This window comes from Mauremys mutica, chromosome 2, assembly GCF_020497125.1.
Source record: "Mauremys mutica isolate MM-2020 ecotype Southern chromosome 2, ASM2049712v1, whole genome shotgun sequence".
Lineage (NCBI taxonomy): Eukaryota > Metazoa > Chordata > Testudines > Geoemydidae > Mauremys > Mauremys mutica.
The window spans coordinates 220,926,259-220,950,724 of NC_059073.1; the positions used below are offsets into that span (position 1 = coordinate 220,926,259).

A 24,466-nucleotide genomic window follows, 5' to 3' on the forward strand; every position below is an offset into this window, starting at 1 on the left:
CCTACCCTCCAACAAATACCTGCTAGAAAAGAATACATAAAATCATGTTTTAAATCATTTCTAAGTACCTTTAAAATAGGGTAACAACTTTCAAATTTAGCTGCCTAAAACCTCTGATTGAGCCTCACACTTTACTTATTTATCATTCTTATTTGCAAAACATTACTCGGCTTTATTTCTTAGAAAGAAAAATATGATCCAGTTTTACAAAAAGGATGACAAGCCTTTTCACAGTTAAACAAGGAGCCTAGTTACAAAATTCGGAGCTAGATCAGAACTTCCCAAAGCTTGAGAGTGTTCAGAGGTGATGGTTTGGTTTGGCCAATTATAGAAACTGCAGCATTATCCATGAAGTACCAAGCTAAGTGGTCAACTGGCTGAGAGAAGGAAGACCCATTATGTGCAAGCAAAACACTGAATTTCATTAGCAGCCCGGAGACATCAGCAGTGACTAGATGTCAGGCCGATGGTGAGTTAATGATGACATACTAATAAGCCTATGCAGGCAAAATGAAAGCAATTTGGTGTCTAGCTGTGACGACAGTTGTGTGATGATTATCATAGGTTCACACTCAGATACTCCAGTTCTGCAGTTAGACCTTGATTAAGCAAAACATTTAAGCCTAACTTCAAGCACATGTATAGTCCATTTCACTTCACTGGCCCTACTCAACGTGTTTAAAGTTATGCATATGCTAAATCATTGTCTTCAGGAGCTGGACTTTTTTAAACTGGAAGCTTTAAAACACTTTCAAGCAGCCAACGACCTTTATTTAGAAGAACAGAAAATATTGAAAAGTTAAGACAGGTATAGATGGTAGATGAAGTTGTGCTCACTGAGAGTCTTGGATGAAATATAAACATGAATAACACACTTCCAAAGGTTAATTTCTCTCCCCCACCACTCTTGCTCCCTCCTCCCAGACTGTCTCACTTAAACTAACCAAGGGGAAACACAAAATCAAGTGTTAAGATTTATATACTGTCTAGCCTGTCTGTGATCTGGTTCAGCAGGATTCTCAAGAGAGAAAATAAAGTTTAACAAACAGCATTATGGTACGCTGGTTAGGAAGCACATTCAGTCTGAGCCATAGCAAAGGGAAAAATGAACAACTCTGCGTTTAATTCTTCCCCTCTGAATCTATGAAGACTTGTTGACAATGATAGGATTTTAATATGTAGGTATCATATTACTCTGCATATAAATTTTATCACAGGGCCTTACACTCTCAAACTGCAGTGTCATTCCCAGAAACAGAGATTCAAAGCAGTAGTATTGGGAAGACACTATGGAATCAGCCAAGAGGCTTTCCCAATGTTGTGGTGCTTTGTGGAATTAAATTCTCCCTTGCAGAAACAGTACTCTTGGGTAAGAATTTATAAGACTGTAACCCCACACAAATACATAAAGACACGGCTATCAAAATACTAGCTCATGTCCATGTCCAGAAGTACTTTTTTGTGGGCTCTGCAATATATTTGTGAGGTCTACCGGACCTAACTACTGATTAATGTACTATTTTGGGGTTGGTTCTCCTCCACGGACCTTTTGCTTTGGTTTGAACACCAGCCAGCACCAATTTGTTTCCAGTGAATGTGTGGCTTTAGAACACAAAAAGCTGAAACAATACATCTTCCATTTTTCCTTATGCCAATTCTGCAGCTTTTGAGTATTAGTAATGTACAAAGATCAAGATAACATGGCTCCTACTTTATACCCCCCTTTTAAGTTGAATTTATATAATGAATGTGTGTAAGCTATTCAGGGCAGGGACACAGTCTACAAGTCAATAAAATGTCACGCATGTTAATTATAAATTATTATTATTATTATTATACATCTTAGCTTGGGTTCAATATGCAAATAGCGTTTTTTCCACACTAAGTAAATGTCCCAAAACTCAGTGGAAAAGACAAGATATACCTCTCAAACATAAAGAGCAATTTTCCTTTCAGTATCAGATATTTATCCTCATACACAGAGGAAAACACTAGGGGCCTGATTCTAATTTAAACTATGGCCACTTTGTGCCACTCTGCAGAGTAAAGGATATAAAGTATAAATTTACACTGATATTAAGGCCAGAGCAGTGTAATGTGCCCTCAGTGTAAATGAGAATCAAGTGCTAGGATGGAAATTCTTTCAGACTACAGCTGAGCAAACACTGGCCACAAACCTGCATGTACAATCAGAGGCTGGCATCTGCATTCAGGAAGGACCCCATTTAAACCAGTGGGCCTATGTCTGACTGCACGTGGCATGATCGGGGCCTATGTCTGTTTGGACTAGACTATAGATCCTCTCTACCCTTTCACATGTAAATCTCAATTCACACACTGCTAATTTTTATGGACAGCAATTTAGGAATCCCAAAATGTTATAGAGAATTTACACCAAGCTACAAAATGATGATTACCAATATTCAGTTTTATATAGTCATGTGGCTGGCTGCCATGTTGGAGACCCAATCCAGGAGAAGGCTTTAGCCTCGTTTCCTAAACCGATAAAGCCAGACCATGTGCTGGTGTAGAAGAGCATTCACTTTGCCCCCAACAGGGTGAAGGCCCTGATCACCAACCTGCATGCAAGATATAGGCTGAAGGGATTCCAGACATACAATGCTTGCTACCAAACAGTGGCCTCTCTACCTTAAGCATGGTCTAGTGACCTAAGCATAGGCCCAAAAGCAGGAATTCTTGAGTTCTAATCCTGGTTCTGGCATTCTGTGGCTTGGGGCAAGGCACTTAATCTCTCTGCCACAATATCCGCAGGGGTCATATGAATCCTAGGTATTATTAAAGGCTCTAAAGCAATAACAATGAAAGGGAGATGCAGCTATCCTATATATCTGGCAAGGGAACAATACAAATATGGTCAAACATGGTGCTTATAATGCAACAGTATGATACAAAATCTACACACAGTATTTTATTTCAAGAGAGAGCTGGAAGTCAGAACTGAGTTTTTCATTAATTTTTCAAATAACCAATCCAGAAGATTCATTTTTCAATTCCCATGCTTCGTTATTCAATAAAGGGGAAAAATGAACTGGTTTGTAGCTCATTCTAAGCAGCCTATTAATTCAGCGGAGCTGGATAATAGGATTTGTTTTCATCTTTTAAAAATGAAACAAGCGGCTTTTTTTAAATTATTTAAAAGTGAGAAATTATACTGTTAAATTCACCCCCAGTTTCAGACACCCAGCTTTGTAGACCATAGCAGAGCTCTCTGAAACAAACTTTCCCATCCAAACACACACTACCAAGTAAATTGACCAATAAACCTAAATAATGAGACACTTAAGTCTTCCTTACTGATTAATGGCACACAAATGCTGAAGTAGGAGCCAGGTCAGTTACAAAACGAACGCCAATTCCAGATTTAGCCTCCTCACACAAGGTTCCCCCCCCCCCCATGACAACCACGGTATCCCTGTCTAGCTTTCATTTGTTGCAAGTTTGGTCTAAAGCTTTTTTCTTCTTCTGATTTAAAGAACACCATTTTTACAAAGAGAAATTTTAAACATATTTCACATACAATTCCCTTTGGATGGGAATCCCAAGCTGTAGAGTCAGCTTTATTAGCAGCAGCTGGCTCCTTGGCAGGCTTCTCAGGCAGTCAGGCTTGTGGTTTTGGAGTGGCCTCAGAGTCTATCATACAGCTCAACTGCTCTGCTGTTGGGCTGGCCAATTTGTTTTGTTCGCCTTTGGCTATACCAAATTTGTACTCTTTTATCCACTTGAAAGTGAAGTCCTGGAATGATTCACCAAAGCATTAATATGTTGACTCACTTGTGTGAGTGTGTATATGAGTACAAACACAGTCCCACATTAAAACATACATTATTTAACCTACAGTGAATACATGTAATCTACTTCACTCTGAACAGTGTCTTTTTAGGCTGAAATCACCTAACTTAGAATATGATTGTCACTCAATTCCCTTAGCTTCTCATTGTGAAGATAAAATAACTCAAGGTAAATACAAATATATTGAACAGATATCAGTTTACAACTCACTCTACTACAGCACTGTGCTGTTCAAACCATACTGTACAAATGAGCAATTTTTGAGTGCTGGATGGTTTCCTACTGGCCAATTAAAGTAATGACCAGAGGATGCCACTGACCTGCAGGCCTATTTATGGGTCCCTTCAGTGGAATGGATGGCAAATCCCCCACCGAGCAAGAGACAACCTGTTATGTTCTAATGCACCCCAGAACAGCACCCCCAAAACAAGGAAATCAAAGCAAGACATGCAGGTAGGTAATCAATCATGTATTAACCATGAACCAGTTTAGTCAGCAACAGTGTAAACAAAACAAATGGCAGGTATGTTTCAGCAGAGCCTGAGTAACTTCACACACTCAATGCTACACATGGGAACCCGAACCCTGAGTTTAAGGGAGCAAGAACCAGGAAACAAACAAGAACAGGAATAAGCAAGAAGATGTGCGTGCACACACACCAACCAGTTGAAAGGGCAAAAAAATTAGCATAAAAGGTGAGGTGAAACTCAGCAATTCCTCTACTTCGTTAACTTCCTCAATCAGCAGCAGCATCTGAAGAAAACTTATATAGCCTTGGCTGTAGCTGGAGAGAAGAGAGATGTGAAAAAGATACACCTTAATAAGAAGGAATTAGCTATGCAAAACTTGTATATTTTACAAAGGTTCCAGTTACAGGTGAGAGAATTGGAGAGAGGTTCAGGTTCTGCTGTAGAGCTTGCAGGACATTCACTGAGGTTGCAGAACTCAAACCTTAGCCATGCCTTCAGCTCCTGTCTGGATGATGAAGGCCTGGAAGGCAGGGCTCTTCTTGGACACTCATTTACCCATGCCACCAGACTTCCTAGCACCTGTATTCCAAAAGCAGACTCCTGGAAACTAAAGGTATGAATTTAAAGTGGATTAGTTACACTGCATAACCCCTATGTGAACACTTGTACTCAGACTTAAAATGAACCTTAATTTGGGTTAGTTTAATTTACTTTGGAAGTGAATCAAAAGTGAAACTAAAGTGAATCAAACCACTTTAATTCTGAATATGAGTGTCCATATAAGGTTTAATGTGGTTTAACTAATCCACTTTAAATTCATACCTTTAGTAAATTCAGGTTAATTTCCCTGTGTCCCCCGATGTAGACTAACCTTACCATTTGTTTTACTTATTCATTGTGCCATGAGAAAGTTCTATAATGAAAGGGCTTCAGGGCCTACAATGTTATTAGAAACTATAAAACTTTCTAATAATAAATAATAATAATAATAATACAGTAAAGAAAGAATGTGGGGAAGTGGGGTGCCTACTTTCTTATCTTTAATATCTTAAGAGATGAAACAATCATGTTTTGACCAAAAATGATTGGCTTTATCCACAATAATATTTAAAAATGATTTTACTAGCATGTGCCCAAACTGTAAGAATTAATTTATTTTAATGTTAAATGTTAATTTAAAAAATGTAAAAAAAATGCAGTCCCAATGGAATTTCTAACTGGATATAATTTCCATATATTTTATAATTTAGAATTTCTGAATAGCACAAAGACATTTCTCTCCATTTACACATGAAATGCCATCTTTTATTCACAGCAACATAGTGTGTTTATTTAATTAGAAAAGTTTTTAAAACTTTCCAGTTACTCATTCCTATTCATAAAGTTAAAAAGAGCATGTATGAAGAAAATTGTGAAAGAATGCAGTCTTTCCTTGGCTATAGTAGCAGTACTATAGTTAAGTAAAAATCTGAATTTGTTAGGCTAATAAAACATTTTTCTCAGATCTAACTGATTGAGGTTTAAAACTGTTGAAATTAGTGGGCCAAATAGTGGTCTGACTTACAACCTCATAGACTTCCTCCAGGAATCAGAGTTACATGAGGCATAAATCAGGGCAGAATTTGTCTTATTTTCTCTGTAATGAATATTTATTCTTATCCAAACCCCTAAATCGTGACTGCCCAGTTTTCAGCGATTTTATGAACAATTAGAGCTAGACGTTGGCTATGAAGCCAAGTGTTTGACGGCAGGGGGAAAATCCTTTGTGGGAAGGCATTCTCTCCTGGGAAAATATTTGGAAAGCGTGTGCTGTTTCATGTAATCTGGTGCAATAATTTGTCCTTCGTAACTATCTTAATGAGACAGGGATAAAAAGTCACCAAGAACAAGGCAAGCTTAGCAATACCAAGACAGGATGATGAATATCAGAAGCAAGGAAATTCCCTCATTGACTCACACTGATAAGAACACCTTTTTGCCACTAAGACTGATTCAGTGGTCAAATGAAATATGTCAGTTCTCATACCTCTGGATTCCTAACCCTCACTTAATGATAAACATTAAAAGCAAATTGGCCAATTGGAAACCATCTTATTAGTTAAAAAAAAGATACAGTGAACCTTAAATGATAATGTGGATTAGATCTATAAAGGACCACCTACAATTAGAACAGATTGCTTGTCATCTAGCTAAGGGGAAGACTTCAGTTGAGGATAAATAGTCTCCAGTTTTGAACGTGTCCAATAAAAAGTACAGTGAATGCCAAGTAGACAGGCAGTGGGGTTTATGGATTGCGAACGGAACACCACGATCATGACGACAGCCCATGAGTGCTTTAGTATGGACGGCCCGGCTCTCTTAGTATTGGCCTAAGGATGGATTTTGTTGTAAACCCACCTCAGCCACTGGCTCCTTCCAACCTCCTCATGCTGCCATAATGAAGAGAATACTACTCTTGGCTCACAAGAAGTCTGGATTAATCCATGCACAGCCCCATCACAAACTGCCCCCCAAATAGTTCTCCCTGAATTTAGTGCATTTCATCTCCACAGGGAATGTGGCAACTTAGTCCTTAGTACAAAAGAAATGAAGACTAAGAATAGAGCTGTCTCGCAGAATAAATTACCTCCCACTCTGGAAAATAATCTTCACGGCATCAATCAACATTTATTTTCAATAAATGCCGCCTCTCCTCTCTTTGTCTCGTGGTTGGAGCTTCCAGTTACAATCCATTCCTGTGGCATTTTTTATTTCTTAACAAACAAAGGCCATGGACAAGGAGAATTCTCTTATATAAAGTATTCAAGCACTTTGTCAAACTCATAAACAAAAACCTATATTTTGTGACACAAATTAGCATTATTACTTCATTATCCAACATGTTCATATTTTATTGATGTACCGAGGCAAAATGTGAACAGAATATGGATCTTAAAAGTACTAAATCTGAGAAATCTGGTCTATAAAATATCGTATGTCTCCTAAACAGAATACTTCAGAACACAGATCAAAATGTGAAAGCAATTACTGCCTGCAATACAGTAACTTTGTTGTGAAAAATGGGAAAAGTTTGAGTTAGCAGAGATGATTATTTGTGTTTATATTGCCACATATTATTTGGGACACTTGTGTAGCAAGATTAGCATACTGATGGGTTAGCATCCCACTTAAAGGGTAAAAATGTAGAGTGGAAGTTTTATATTTAACTTAATATATTTATATAAAAATAGTATACATCTTAGGTCCTGAAAGTCTATTATTTATTATATGGATATTTATTTATTTTTAAATGGAAAACTAAAAGTGCTCTGAAGACGAAAATGCTACATATGAGCTAAATTTTATTGCCTATACACATACTATCAACATGGTGAAATAACATGAATGAAATAAAATTCAACTGAATAGAACTGAACTTTTGGCATTGGACAAAACCAAAACCTTTGATCTAATCCAACCCCTCCCCACCCAAAAATTTGTTGAACGCAGAGCAGAACCAGATGATATTTGGTTTTGCAGAATGAAAACCCAACCAAGGTTTACAAAATCAAAAGCAAGCACATTTCTTCGGCTTCCCTCTACATTACAAGAATTAAGTGGGAAATATTCCCCTGTTCACATCAATGCAGATTAGTAGAATGGAAGAATTGTGGCTGACACAGTCTCTTAAGCAGAATGCACGGCTGGTAGGTCCCCACAGTATCATCCCCCAACACTCTTTTGGAGACATATGTAGAGAAACCCTTGCCCACATTATACACAGAGTTAAACTACATCAGTTCTTCTGGTGGGGAAGGATGTGTCCCTAACAAAAGAACATCTGAGCAGAATTTTGGACATTCCACGATATCTTACGCTGTTTTGGATTTACTGTCTTCGCAGGGCCACTGGGAGTGCAGCTACACAATAAAGCAGCGTTTCTCAAATGCGGCCACCAGGGGCTTTTCTTGCAGCCACAGCCTCCTGTGCAGTGATTTGGAGGGGGGCGGGAGGATGAAGCAAAGCAGCGGCCCCTCCACAGTGGCAACCAGGAGTGGTTGGACCCTGCCCCTCTCTGGAGAGAGACAAGCTTGAGGCAGCCAGAGTTTTCCCCACCTTCCCGGGGGCAGTGGGATTGGGCTTCAGCCATAGGGCTTCGGGCTCCATTCACTGGCTGCGTGGTGATGGGCTCTGGCCCCAAACTCACCCCCCATCACCTCTGCCACACTGCTGCCTCTCCTAGTTCCCCATCACCCCTGGCCCCTGCTGCCTCTGTATCTACCTCCCCATCCAGGGCTTAATTTGTCCCCGGACTTGCCCGGGCTGAGTAAGTCTGTAGTGAAAAGTGATATCTGTTAATATCACTTTTCACAGCACACTTACTAGGTAGTAAGTCTTTAAAAAAAGCAAACAAGGAAAGCAAAAGAACAATAAGACAAATTACTAGAATGTTCAAAGCACTTGATTTGTGTTTCTGTTCTGTTTAGGTCCAATAAAGAAGAGACAACTATACACTATTTTTATTATTGAGTCTGCAAAAAAACTCTACATAGATTACAATGATTTGAACATGTATCTGTGCATAATTATTTGTTTTTCCTAAAGTTAAGAAAATTGTCAGAGCAGCCACCAGCAAGAGTTGGTGGCCGCATCCTGAGGCCACCAAAATTTTTGTTGTGAGAACCCCTGCAATAAAGCTAGGCAGAGAGCCATCAGGCAGAGCAAGAACTTGAATCTGGGTCTCCCACATCCCAGGCCAGTGCCCTAACTGCCTTGAACTAGTCTCTAATTCTCTCTCCCTTCAAAAGTTCCTGCTTCCATGAAATTTCATTTAGTCCAAAATGTTCTGACCAACTCTATCTAGTCACTTCTCTATGAGCAGAAAGGAGGGAATAATTTACTACCGTGGTGTAAGTGCCCACCCTCATTCCCATGGTGTCAGTGCCAGATTGTGTTTGTGTGCATGCACAAGTTTGCCAAGGGCTTCCAATGCTAATTGAGTTGGGTTTCCTGTGAAATGATCATCTGCAGTTTGGTAAACGGAACATTTCAGTTTCTCTAAAATAGCTCATAATGAATGCAAAAAAATGTAACTCTCTCATCAGAAACCTTTTTTCTGGGTTTCCAAACATCAGTATTACCTTACAGTAAATGTTTAATGCAAGACAAGCCATATTTCTGTATAAATGGGTGCAGCTCATAGAGTTTCAAACCATATATACGATGTGTCTCTCAGACACATTACACCCATATAATAATGAAAAATCTTTCTTCCTGTCTCAATAATAATTACAAAGAGAATTTATAGGTACAGAACTGTCTGACATGTAAGCAGCACAATGGGATTGGGATGCTTTTTTTTTTAATAAAAATAAAATAAAATTTAGAAGGTATATTATGCCAATAATTTCAAAATTACACTGGTTTTAATAAATGATAGCTTAAAGGTGCACAATGCTTTTCTATTACGCAGGCTGTCGCTACGGTGATAATTTTTCTGTAGTTTTCTAAAAGGATGTGCTATACTTTTAAATTTTCTTCTTTTACATGTGAATTATTTTCTATTCCAGAATTTGTCTTTTGAAAAAATGCATACCTGAAACTACTACAAAACCTTAATAATTTTTTAAAAAAACAAAAACTCCAATTGATAAATTATTTTCTGTTATATTAAGTTCTATAACGGAAGTTTGGAAACATTAATATTTAACAATATTTTAATATATAAAAACAGATGCATATACACTAATATTCTCAATACAAGAGAACATCTTTCTCAAATATAAACAAAATTCTAGTTTAAGTGTAAAAACTAAGATTCAACCTAAAATAAAATTAATAAGTAAAAAATTAAAGGAAAAATAAGGAAAGAATTACACAGAAAAATAAATATCAGGGGAATGAGAATCCTACGAATCAGCATTTCTAAAGACCTAAATTGTGTGACTAGTATAGTATCCACCATCTAATAATCCAATGAATGATGGTAGAATCATCCCTAATGGCAATATAATTTGGTTCCGAATCATTTGATATGAAACAACTTTGGCAGACACTTTAAAATACCCTTGTAACTAAAATTATAGAATTAACGTGACCAGATGTCCCATTTTTAAAGAGAAAGTCCCATATTTAAGGCGTCCTGCAGGTGTCCTGATTTTTCTTCAAAATGGGCAAATTTTCCCGTATTTTCTGTCTCTCCCCCATCGGTACTCGTGGGTCCTGCTGCTGGCTGGATTCCTGCTCATCAGCCGCTCTGGTGAGTGGAGGGGCCCAGTGGCCGACGACGACAGTGGGTGTGTAAGGCTGGTGGTCGGGTGAAGATGCAGCGCATGGGGACAGCCGCTGCCTCTGCTGGTCCGTCAGCGCAGTCCCCGCTGCATGCTGGCTCTAGGCCAGCAGGGCTCCGCCCCCATCCCGTTTCTGGCTGGCAATGGCTGATGAGTGCGGGCAGTGCCACGCAATGGCCATTTACATGTCACCTCTGCTACCCACCCATCAGCCCTTTAATGTGCTCCCCCCTCACTGTCTTCTCCCTGCTTTGCCCCTTCACCACCACCACCCAGCCCCGCTGCTCCTCCATACCCCCCGCAGTGGGGCGCATCCCGCTCCCAGTGCTGTGCGGACAACCAGCCCCTTGTTGGAGCACTCAGCTTACCAACAGCCTGGCCAGGAGGCTCCTTCCACCCCCCGCCACTGCCTCTGGCTGGGCAGGCATCCCAGGAAATCCCAACACCCTCTGGCCCAGGGCGCTGGCCAGGAGGAGCCGAGCCCTGCGTGTGCCAAAGCCCCGCACAGCGCTGGCATGGGGAAGGCTCTCTGCCCCTCAGCTAAGCTCTGGAGTGGCAGGAAGGAATTTCCAGCCTGTTCACTCTCTGAACCTGCAGACTCCACAGCAGCTCCCTGGGCAGGGGCTTAGCACCCACTTCACCTCCCCCATCCCCCTTGATCCTGCCCCGTGGGAGCATGGGGCTGCTCTGTCCCCTAGGCACCCTCCCCTGCTGAGCCACATCTCTTGCCAGGTCTGCTGAAGCCCCTGCAGCCAGGTTCCCTGGGCCCTAGTGCACAATGCGTCCTTAGGGCTTAACCCCTTCCTGCCCGCACTGTAACCAGGGGGGACAGGAGGCGGCTGGGTTATGTCGATGGCCAGCAGCAGCTGAAGGTGTTAGCTGCCTTTCGACACTGTGCAGGCAGGAAAGGACAAGCTGCTTCCAGCCACAGGGAAGTGAGAGGGAAAGAGATGAGCTCTGCAAAGACTCAGGCCAGGTCATCCCTCTCTACTCCCTCCCGAGGCAGGAAGCAACTCCAGTCCCTTCCCTCCCACACAGTGCGAAAAGGCTGCTGCTGACCACATTCTGGTATCAACCCTGGCAGAAATCTGGGGAAAGGGGTATGTGACCCTGCGTGCCCCCCCCCTACACACACACCTGTTGTCTCAGGAAGATGTGGCATCAGGTACCAGGACAGGTGGGTCCGTCCCAGGGGCCCAGCCAGGCATGGAGGGCGGAGAGTGCTGCAGGGAGGGGAGGGTCAGTCGGTCACCCCCCCATGTGAGAGGTTTGCAGGAGTGTGTGTGTGTGTCACCTCTCCCCATATGTGGAGGGGGGGAGGTGGAGGGTACATGTCACCCCTCCCTGTGTGAACCCTAAAGTCTTAAAGATAAGGTAAATAAAAAAAAATACTGCATTGTTGGCTTTTTTTTTTTAACAGGGCCTCAGTCAACTTGATGTTAATTTGAACATCTGTACTGCATTGTTCTGACTGATTACTGTTGAACTCACTTGAATATCAGTAATTTTACCAGGTGCCCCATATTCAGCATAGGGCAATATGGTGACCCTATATATAATGAATAGCATTTCCAGTTACCTTTGGATTTTCAAGGGTGCTAAAGATTGCATGAGGTGCAATACAAAACCCAACAAATTATGTTTAGTTAATATCACTACTTTTTTTGTTTTGTTTGAAACACAAACACAGGCCTCACACTATGTCAATAGTAAAAGTGTTTTGCTATCCATGGAAACTAGATATTGCCCCTACCTTAACCCCCCAAAAGATGCATGCACAATCTCAAACATACAATCCCATGCACTCAAAGGACATGAAATTGATAATTGGTTATGCAAACAGATATTTTTGTAGGCAAAACTCACATATTTGCAAATTTGGCCCAATAAGATTTAAAAAAGTAGTTTACAACCGTTTGTTGAAACACAGTATAATATCTATTATTCAATGCACTCAATCCTGCAAAATTCCCATTGATGTCAGTGAGAGTTTTGGATGAGTAAATCTGAAGGATTGAACTCTAAGTGATGGAGCATGCTCAGTGCAGACAGAATCTTCAGAGAATTGAAGTCCCAAACTCTAAGAAACCTCTACTGAGCATGTGCACACTGAGATTTTTCAACTGCTATAAATTGACTAAATTTTGGCATCTTTTCATGGAAACAGCAAAGGGCACCAGGGCAGCCTCCCTGCCAAAAAACCTACTCCAAAGCAGGGAAGGACTACTGGTTCTGAACAAAACAGTTGAATCACTTTTCTTTCTTACGTGGACAAAACTACATATTTTTCCATAATCTTGATCTTGGGAACTGTTCTAGCGGAAACTTTCCAAAAACTTCTGAAAAGTTTCAGCCTGAGGCAAATGACTGCACCGCGCTTTTAAGGGTGGGGGTGGGGGTGCGGTATTTGCTGGCTGGCCGAATAAAGGGAATAGTGCTTCATGGCTGGGGGAGGGGAGGAGATGAAAACTGCTGAAAAAGGGTCAGTGTGTCAGAGACTCATCCCCTGGGAATGCAGGGTTTAAAAGGGGCAGCTCTGCGCATGAAGCCTCCCTTTTACATGGAGCAAGCTGAGGCAAGAGGGAACACGGCACTTCAGCACGTCTCTGCATGGCTCCACATGGAAGCAGGAGAGTAAGAAAGGGGGAAGGGGACTAATTCCCCCCTTCCTGTGGTCCTAGGGTTGTCAACTTTCTGACTGCAGAAAACCAAACACCCTTGCCCCACCTCATGCCCCACCCCTTCCCTGAGACAGGGGGCTAGGGCGTGGGACGGGGTGAGGGCTCCAAGTGGCGCTTACCTCAGGTGGCTCCTGGAAGTGGTCAGCATGCCCCCGCTCTGGCTCCCAGGAGTAGGAGTGGCCAGGCTGCTCCACACACTGCCTTCGCCCGCACAGTGGTAGCTGTGGAGCTAGCGCTCAGAACTTCCCTTGCCGCCCCTGAATTTAGGAGCCTGAGAGGGGACATGTCGCCGCTTCTGGGAACTGCGCAGAGCCAGGAGAGGCAGAGAGCTTGCCTTAGCCCCGCTGTGCCAGTGACCGGACTTTTAACGGCCCAGACAGCAGTGCCGACCGGAGCCGCCAGGATCCCTTTTCGACCAGGCGTTATGGTAGAAAACGGACGCCTGGCAACCCCATCTGGTCTGGGAAGGGCGAAACAGGCACAACAGCTGTGACCCCCAGGCAGCTGTGTGGTGGGTAGAGGCATTACTGAATCAGGTTTCATGTTTTTCCCTGCTACGGGCAGGGGACAGCAGGGGGCAGTTTTGCTCAGCTTGGCTCCCTGTGGAGGCAGGACAGTAAGCAGTGAAGGGGGAGACCAAGAGGGGAAAGGAAGCCCCACACCATTCCCTTAATCCATGCAGAGATAAGCAGGAGCACACCAGTAGTGCCAAAAAGGGAGGCGGAGTTACCTAGTTAGTCAACTCTAAGGTACCTACTATCCTGGAGAATATCAAGTATGGGGAATTTCCGCTCAAACTGTTAGTTCTGCAATATCATAAGCAACTGAAAACAGGGCCGTATAATGGAAAGTGTCAGGCAAACATAACTAAAGGCAGTGATATCAGCTCCACATATATTGGATAGATAATGCCTGGTGGTGGTAGGTAGCGTAAATATTTTATTGGTACATTTATGATGGCTGCCTTGTTCCTGAATGCCAAAGGATAGGCGAGTTTATACAAGTCATCCCAAACATCATCCCCCATCCTGTATTCCGCAGTTTACAGTAACGTTCATACCATCATCATGTTTTCTGTATATCCCACTGTTTACGGAATAACTATTTTAGAAATATTTTAGAAAGTTTTAAAAGTATATGGTACTAATTTTCAAATCCTTCCATCTGTAAAGCCAACTGAACAAGAAACTTCTAAAAACTTAAAACAGCTTTGGCCTGGCTGTGCAAAATAGCACGATTATCACTATTACATATGTGATTATATTTTTGTTCTTGAGTAAACCAGAATTTTATTCTATCTTGACACTTTTCTAATAAAATCTTTTTTATGAACCTTCATTAGTTCTGCATCAGCAACTGGTACATGGAGTAACCCAGGAAAGTGGTATTCTGATATGAAATATTTTTTAATCTCTCTCCTCCAAATATGATCATATACTATAAAAGTTAAGACATCCAGCACAGCTTACAGCATTGCTTTGCTTACAACATTACCTTCTAGAAGTCTTAACTGGTAGGCTCCCCAGACAGCAGTCTGTAAAGTTAAAATTAGCATGCTATACCTTCTTTTGCTTATAACCGTGTGATGGGAAACAAAACATAAATTGGGAAATATAATATGTGCCAAAGGTGGAGTTGGAATACTATTATCTCCATTACAGTTTAGAATTAAAGGACACTGATACCCAGTAGTATCTCTTAATAGGACATCTGCTACTACTATTATAAGCCACTTTCTGCATAATAAATAAAGAGTACTGGGTTTAAATACATTCCCTAACAATCCAATCTGACCCTGAATCAAATTACGTTAGTCTATGTTACATGCAAATTGTTTTATCATGGACACTATATTACCAGCTGCTTAGTAATTTCAACTCTGCTTCTTCAGGGATAAGAAAAACCTTTTAGATGATTCATCCCAATGATAATAATTATTTTACATTAATATAGAACCTTTCATCCAGCAGGATCACAAATTGGTTTACAAACCATACACATACAGGACTACTGAAATGCAGCCAATCCTGGGATGGAGGGCAGCATCTAGAAAGACACTATGTGGTCCTACTCTTCTGAAGAGTCCCTTGGCTCTTTTAAAGTCCATGCAAAGCAGACAAGACCTCTTTTTCTAAAAAAAAAGTCTTGTCCAAAGGACATCCACAAAATAAACTGTATGTAGCTCAGTTTATCTACGTCAGCAGGACGAAGGGCAGAGTTAAAACTGCTGGGATTTCAATACTGGGGTCAGGTAGGAACTGTAGCAAAATTATCAAAATGTTAGTGCTATAAGACCTTCACTTCTCGTGAATATCAAAGCAAAGTACTTTTGCACATATACAAAGAAACAGACAAAAGGATAAGTGCTAACAGGGATTTATATTGATCAAGGTAATACTGTCCAACAGAGGGTCTGACTTTTTTCTGTCCGAGTGGTGCTCCACCCCCATTCTGTCCCAAGGCCCTGTCCCCACTCTGCACCTTCCCCCAAGGCGCCACCCTCGTACCGCATCTTCCTGCCCCATCCAACCTCTTCCCATCCCTGCTCCACCCCCTCCCCTGAAAACGCCACACCCTCACTCCACCTCTTCCCGACCCCACTCCGTCCCCAGCTAATCGGCTGGTGGGGAGCTGAGAACCCACTATTTTTTTTTCTGAGCCCTGGAGCACTCACGGAGTCAGCACCTATGTTGTCCAACACAGATATGATAATCTGCCCACTCTCTCTACTTCATGCCCCCTGCTTTGTTATGTTTTGACTCAATCTGGCTATTTGCTCAAGCTGCCCCCGCAATCAAGAGGGAACTTAGATGGATAAAAGGGGTGTAACTAAAGCACTGCTCTGATTTGGCCATCCCTGATTCCCAAAACTGTGCTTTGGACCTGCTGCATCCACCACAGTTTAAAGGAGCCCTATTCTGAATTGCTCCTTGGGACCCGACGCTAAGTATTACAGAGACCCTACCCTAACCCCTCTTCAGCTGCCTAAAAGTTTGACTACTTTTATCCTAGCACCTATAATCCCAACATTGTATTACTGATCAGAAAATATTCCAGCTCTTCATAAAATTCAGTCTCATCATATCACTTGAAGACTTTCTGCAGCAGTAATTCCATCATGGGCACCACACTTTATAAAACAGTATTTGGCAGTCATTCATTTGATGAAGTAATAAAGCATTTGACAGGGTAAAATGGAGTCACAATTTCGAGTTTCCAACAAAAAAAAATATTCCACTAGTTTAGCATATACCAGGCCCTGGCCCACCCAATTTTGTAAACTTACCCCGATCTTGTATAAGAAGCACTTATGCCAATTTCCATTGAAAAGACAGTTTAGGGGCAAGAGATCCCATTGTATCAGTTCTTTTCAAGCTATTTATCAAATTTCTGACAATTAAAGTAAGGCAGAAACAAAATTATGAATGGAATAAAAAAAACAGAGATTTAAGGAAGTAAAGTTCTCAGACAATAGACAGTTCTCTGTAAGCATTCCAAACACCATAGTTTTCTGCGCTGCATTGATAAGTTTAAAGTGTTTCAGGATATAAAGTTATATGGGAGACAAAGTTACGTGGATGTTTTCACAAGTTGAAATTTTAAGTGGTTACTGAAATATTTAGTTATTTAGGTACCTGCTTATTTATCAGATATGATTAAACTATATCTACAACTTTGTCTATCAAGTCAAATTTAGGATGATAGGACAAATCACTTCTCTCTTTATGGGCAACTGTTAATTTCATTATTGACTGTTCAAAATACTCAATGATTTCCTGGTCTATTATAGAAAAACAATTTTTAGATGTTATCAAGTTACCGAAAACACTCAGCACTTTCCCTGAATTAAGCATACAGTATTGGGCTATGACAAATGTGGATTTCAAATTTCATTTCATTTATTATTTATATTATGGGAACAACTAAAGGCTGCATCCATGAACAAGTCCCCATAGTGCTTCTCAGTACAAACACACAGTAAGAGACAGACACTGTCCCAAATAGCTTACAATGTACAGGCACAATCATGCTTTTGCCATAACCCGAGAGTGAGGGGCAGAGAACTGTTGTGCTGCCCCAGGAGCAGCCTGGGAAGGAAGATTGTGACTTTCCGAGTACCATCTCCCACCACGTTCTCCTGCTGCTCTGGGAGAGAATAAACTGCACCAGGTCTATATCTGGCATAGGGGACATTCAATGGAATGCTGGCACATCTATACTGGCTCGTGCATTGTGGGGGAGAAGCTAAGACTCCACCTATTTCCTGCTCTCCTCTATCTACCCATGGAAGGCTTCCCCTCCCACAGTGCTATTTGCCTGCTTCTGCTTCTCTGCCATCACACTAGCCAGGCCATAATTTGACCCAAAATACACAAGGCATCAAAAGGTTGGAGGGGAAACAGAGATACAAAAAGGTAAAAATGACTTGTCCACTGTAGCATAGCTGATCAGCGACAGCAAGGAATAGACCCCAATCTCCTCACCCCCAGCACAGTGCCCTAGCCACTAAATCATATTGCCTCACAACACCATCTAACATCATTCACCTATAACGTCACTCCTCACAGTGCTCATGTTTAATTAGTCCAGAGGTTCTCACACTGTAGTGTGGCCAAATGAGGCAGATTGTGGGATGGGCACTTGATACCAATTATTGTATTTAACAATAGTGAATGTAAATCATTTGATCGCCTGCTAGTAAATCACCATAAGTAAAAAACTATCTAAATTAAAATATGGAGGTATAAAGTGGAAAAGGCCAACCCGGCCTACTGATCCAGGTAATGTAAATTTGGCTAGGTGGGAGGTCTCTGATAGTTCTTCCCAATGTGGATGCAAATGATTATATAAGTGGCAAGGGAGTAGAGAATTCAGCCCTTAATCTTTTCTGAAAATGAAGAGATATGATTTAGTCTGGTGCTTTGACAAGTTTATGTTCCGTACCTTCTAGGCCTCGTTACAATGATCCACAGATTGCTGTTCTTAGTCTTCTGTAGGCCAAGCTAGTTTACCAAAATATCTGACACCATATGTTATCATTATGACAGTCTATCTTCTCGTAGCCACTGTTTAGCAATAATCTGCTCTTATAAGAAAGGTCTTATCACTCATTTCTAAAATGTCTGTAGACCTGTGCTTTCTCACTGGAGGTATTTAATAGATTATACTATTTTAGTTAGCAGCAGCAGATATGAAATGAGTAGGTTAAGGAAGTTAATGTGTGTGTGACAATTAGAGTGAATTATTCCATCCAACGGTGAACACACCTTCACACTCATCAGGATAATAGATTTAGTAAGAGACTATACGCAGCAAGAAACAGATGAAAGACTCTGAGAAAAAACACTTATTAAAAGTGGCATATGTTAGTGCTATTTTAGAGTGGTGTCCCCCAGTGCTGCCACACTGAAGGGCTTATGAGCATTTGCTAAACTTAAATTTCATTTTTCAGGCATCTGTAAATAGGCCATAAAACCTGAACAAGTCTCAGTGAGTTTTTATGGTCCGATCCTTTCCCCATTCACTTAGAAGAGGTTAGTGCCTGTTTTGGGTATAGTCCTTGAGCTCTGGGTCTATGTGCAAGGAATGCATTGTGTCTACTCCCCCATGTGGGCCCAGCAAAAGAGAAATGCTTTACAACTGTTCTCCACCTTGCACATGTGCAGGGCTGAGCTCATTTTGCTCATTATCAATAAAAGCTTGCTATGAGATGACATGCTCAATTTTTTTTTTATTACGATAAGATTTTCAAAAGGACTTAAAGGAATTAGGTTACCAAGTCCCATTGATTCTGGGTGCCTAACTCCCTTAGGCTTCTTTGAAAATCCCTGCCCTCTACTGTGTTTTCACACAGGCACTGCCCCTTCACATGGGCAATGCCCAATATTTGAGTTGTGAATAAAATCATCATATTGTTAAAATTTTTAAAGGGATGATCAACTGTCACACAAGACAGAGTCCACATCACTGCAAAGCCACCTATTTAATTTGCCAACATTTAATTATGTTTCGTCTCCAGTGGTCTGACCAGACAGTGAGAAAAACACAAACACAGAGATGGCTTTGAGTAAGATTGCGAATGCTCTACTCTCACTGGTGATGTTAGTCTGAGGAGCAGTCCCACTGAAGTTACTTAGACTTTAGGAGTAAATGCTCACCAACGCGAGTCAAGGTTCCACAATGTAGCTTTAACTGATGGTTAAAAACATCTATGCTATTTCTTACGCCAATCTGAGAAGTTTTCAGCTTTGGGGTTTGATGCATCTATTGCAAGTGCTATGTTAACACAAATGAGAGAGAGAGAGAGAGAGAATAAAACATGAAAGTGCATGAAAGAGACAAGTGACTCGATTGCCTAAAACTTGCCCAATGTAAAAGCCTCTTTATGCCATGGAGTTTGGAACATAAAATCAGAACACACCCAGATTTGAATAAGTCATTCGTAGCAACATGAAAGATAACTGCATTAAAATGCTGTTATTCTGCTAATTCTGGAAAGAAAGACTTCATTCTTACCCCAACTATGACCAACACATTAACTCCTAAAACTACTCAGCACTGGATAGTCACATCAGAAGAGTCTGGTTTTTTTTAAACTCATACGAGACATTTTATGTGCAACAGAAAAATAAAAGGAAATCCCTACTGATCCAGCTGTATAAGTAGACTGGGAAGGATTCAGTTTTTATTGGTAAGCATCAATGTCACTGTACACACACAGAACAATGAAAAAATATTTCCATTAATGATAATCAAAATTCAAAAGATAGGCAAAGAAAGAAAAATGCTGCTTGAGAATTTATTCGAGTTTGATGGAAGGATAATTACTTTGATGTGTAATGTTGATAATTTGTGTTGTAACCACCATAAAGCTTTACATTTTGAATCTCAATGTTTACTGACATTAAATAATTAATGTCTGGCCCTTTATTGTCTGACACCCTACCATAAGTTTCATCAGCTGTGAACATGTAAACAGGTAAAAATAGGGGAAATGCTTTAAAAGAATATTATTCATCAAAATTATTTTAAAAATTGAATTCCGCCAAACCTATATATATGCATCCATCTTAAAAGGAAAATGCTAACTTTTTGATAGATAAGAAATGTACTTGTATCATCAAAATGGCCATTAGCTTAGGTAGATACAATTATCTGCACACTGAATAAGGAAACTGCCAAACAAGAGAACAGAGCATCTGCTGTGGATAAGGCTATAATTATCTCGTGCATCTGAACACTGCTGGGCATTTAAGTTTCACTAGCTATTGTGCCAGAAACTGTATGTTCAGAGTTCTTACACCACACCATCAGGAAATAATCCACTGTTTGAGAGTTCTGTCAATAATGACATTATACTCGTCAGAAGATTCCGCTGTTGATGGCATAAGTGAAGTCTTATTCTCTTGTGATGAAAATCAGAACTAGATTGCTGTCACTGATTCATATTATAAAATGCTGCAACATTCATGTTATAGCACACACTTGCTAACAACTGGTACCAGATCATCTGCTGTAGTTTATTCTGTTGGGTTAAGTATTCTAATCCAGGTTTTCGGAGGCTATTGTTTCATTCTTTATTTCCAAAAGAGCGAAATCACTATTATGGCGCCTTACCTCCAGGCAGTAGGAAAAGTAACAGTGAGCGAGCAAGCGGCTTCCTCCACAGTGCTGCTCAGTGGATGTGCAGCAAAGGAACAGTGTAGTCGCTACTGCCGCTGCTGTCATTTCCCTCTAGGGATGCCAACCTGAGACGGGCAAGAACTGTGAGCCTGGTCTCAGACCTGTGTGGCAGTGCTGTGCCTATCTCCACATGTGCTGCCTTAAACCCTGATTTCCTCCTACTAATCGTCGAGATGTGTCTTTTACAGGAGCACTCTCGAAATCATGCTGGATCCACACATAGCACCTATCAGCTACAGCTAACTCTCATCAACTCATTGGTAATCGTGTGTCCTCCTTGGCAGCCCACTGACGCACTGAATGAGTCTGGAAAGCATATTAAATTGTTCTCCTTCCTCGACTATAAAAGCAAATGAGCAGCATTTCTTTTACAAACACCATTACAACTATTTCCTAGGTAAAGCAACTGAAACCAATTTATTTATTTTTCTATCATTAATTCACAATCTGTGTTTGCACATTGGGGGAGGGGGGGTGGGGGGAGACAAGAAGGATCAAAATACAGAACACGTCAAGGGAATAAAACTATATGACAACCTCCTTTGATCATGGGAACACTACCGACTGGAAGAAACTCATCTGTCTGGGTATCTCAAGGACAGAGTCCCATGTGAAACTCCAAGCTAAGAGGTGTCACAGACACTGACAGATGGGTTTCCCTAGCCTCGAACTACCTAATGGAGCTTTTAGCCAATTTGCATAGTGGCTGTCGCTGAGTGAAATGGGTATGTGTCAAGGACATTAAGCAGGCCAAGATGAAAGCATAATAGTCTTGTACACAATATCGCTTCTTACCACTTGCTATATCTTACATTAAAAAAAAAAAGCCTGGCTTGAAGTCTGTATTGAGATAAATTTGCACTTCTGGGAATGGAGGGAGGCTTCTACTCAGTTCTGCTGGTATCTGAAAGAGAAAAACTAAAATATTGCTGAGCAAGATTTCTTGCTGTCACTTAGTTTTACTTTTCAAACCCACCCGTGGGTTCTCCCAGTTCATCCTTGTATTGCCTGTCCAGTTTGGCCCCAACCCTGCCCAAAGATACAGGCCAGAAGATCCCTCTGTCTACATGGAGCCCTAAATAACTTCAATGAGGCTCCACACAGGTGCAGGAGGCCTGCCGCTGTGTCTTTGTACAAGATCTGGGCCTCAGGATATAAGCTCCTCAGGGCAGAGTCCAGGTCTTTTTTTGTGTCTTGTACAACACACTGTTGATACTTAAATTAAAAATAAGAATTTTGCACTGAGGGTCAGATCTCGAGAGATGCTGAATACCGGCTGCACATCTGCAGCTCCTGTCCACTTCAATGACAAAAACAGCAACACAGCACCTCTCAGGTTCTGATGGGCAGGTTGGGTTCTGTTGTCAACGACACCAGAGTAATTCCACTGACTTCCATGGAACTGAAAAAAAACCTGGGCTATACATGTACTGTAACTTTAAGAAAAAATTCCCTTAAATTCACTTCAATTTCATTGCCATGCCACATCATGTTCTACACACTTGCTCCTTTCACCTTGTCTACAACGCATACTGTTGGGTCTGCCATTGTTCAAAACTAATTTTTTTTAACATTTACTAGAGATCAGATTAAAAATGAAATATGCAAACACAGAGGAATCCCTGAGGAAAGCTATAGCCTCTGGCAATCAAACTCTGCATACAATGCAGTATAAAATTCGACACTTTCTTAAACAACACAGAACTCCAACACAAAGGCTCAGAATGCAGCCCAACTGAACCCTACCATTTCAACACCGAATGTGTAGGGCCCTACCAAATTTACGGCCATGAAAAATGTGTCATGAAGAGTGAAATCTAGTCTTATGTGCTTTTACCCTATACTATACAGATTTCACGGGGAAGACAAGTGTTTCTCAAACTGGGGATCCTGACCCAAAAGGGAGTTGTAGGGGGGGGTCACAAGGTTATTTTTGGGGGGTCGTGGTACTGTCACCCATACTTCTGCACTGCCTTCAGAGCTGGGAGGCTGGAGAGCAGCAACTGTTGGCCGGGCAGCAGCAGCAGACGGAAGGTGGCAATACCATACAATGCCATCCTTACGTCTGTGCTGCTGCTGGGGGTGATTCTGCCTTCAGAGCTGGGCTCCTGGCCAGCAGCTGCAGCTCTCCAGCTGCCCAGATCTGAAGGCAGCACCTCCACCAGCAGCAGTGCAGCAGTACCACAACCGCCCCTACAATAACCTTACAATCTCCACCTCCCACCCCCAACTCCTTTTTGGGTCAGGAACCTTACAATTACAACACCATGAAATTTCAGATTTAAATAGCTGAAATCATTACATTTATAATTTTTTAAATCCTATGATCATGAAATTGACCAAAACGAACTGTGAATTTGGTAGTGCCCCACATATGTGTACAGTCACACCAGATGTTACTACAGTATACTGGGAAAGATTTTTGATGAAGAAGATTATGTTAACATCAAGTGCTAGATTATGCCATAGTTGCTCATATTGAGTAGTACTCCACCCCAGAAATAGTCCTACTTAGATCAATGGGACTGGACACTGGACACGAATGCAGTAGACCTGGATTCTACTCCTGGCTCTGACACTGGTTGCTGGGTGACCTTAAGACAGTGAATTTACCTCTCTGGGTCTCAGTTGCCTTATCTGTAAAACAGATGATATATATCTTCTTTGTAAAGCTCTTTGAGATCTAAAGAGCAAAGTACTATTATTAGTGTAATTATGCAACTCATCATCATGTTTATTCAAATCAGGCCCAAAATTGATGCACCATGTCTATCCACAAATTTAGCCCACTGAGATTGGGTGAAATGTTAATGCTAATGTGTGCTGTAGTCTCCAGCTGAAAATCGTAAACCACCACAATATAATTTCAGGTCCAATTCTGCACTCTTTACATTACTCTTAATTAAGGGATGATTAGAAGTGAGATTTAAGTACTGGCCCTGAAGGTAACTTTTTTAAAAAATGGAAAATGAAGAGATTACAAGGTTAAAGTGTAAATTATCCAGTTTTGGCACAATTATTTATGATAATTTAAAATGAAGTAAACTGCACTTCTGAATTGTTGGGTTGCATGTCAGTAACATTCTTTGTCTGACTTTTGCCCGTTTTCTGTCAAATCTCTGCTTTGTCCAAATATGCCCTTTTGCCATACTCGCTGTCCCTGTTGATTTCAATCTGCAGGACATTAACCCTGAAGAGAAAATTCATTTTTGAAGTTTCTCATTCATACAAATTATATCAAAGTTTGAAAAACATGCTACATACCCAATGGCATATTTTTAAAATACTCCTTCTCAAGTGCTGTTGTTTCAAAACTTTTAAGATATCCAAATGTTTAATCCACCTGAAAGATGAGCTACTGGCAACATTTCATTTTTTATAGTGAACTCTGTTTTTCATCATAACTTTAGATAAATCAAACTGCTAAAAACTAGGTTCAATTTTTGGATAATGTTACAGTAAACAAATGGGTTAAATGTCTAAAAAATACTAACTACTGCTATGTAATACCCAAGACCTTTTACATTCCATCAAACCAAACAATTTGGAAAAA

The 24,466-nt window shown here is 41.0% G+C and overlaps 1 protein-coding gene across 9 annotated transcripts in view; it reads right to left on the minus strand.

The window, feature by feature from the left end:
- Positions 1-24,466, minus strand: part of RBMS3 (RNA binding motif single stranded interacting protein 3) — a 939,633-nt gene that overhangs the window by 458,872 nt on the left and 456,295 nt on the right. The gene's annotated exons all lie outside the window — the stretch shown is intronic.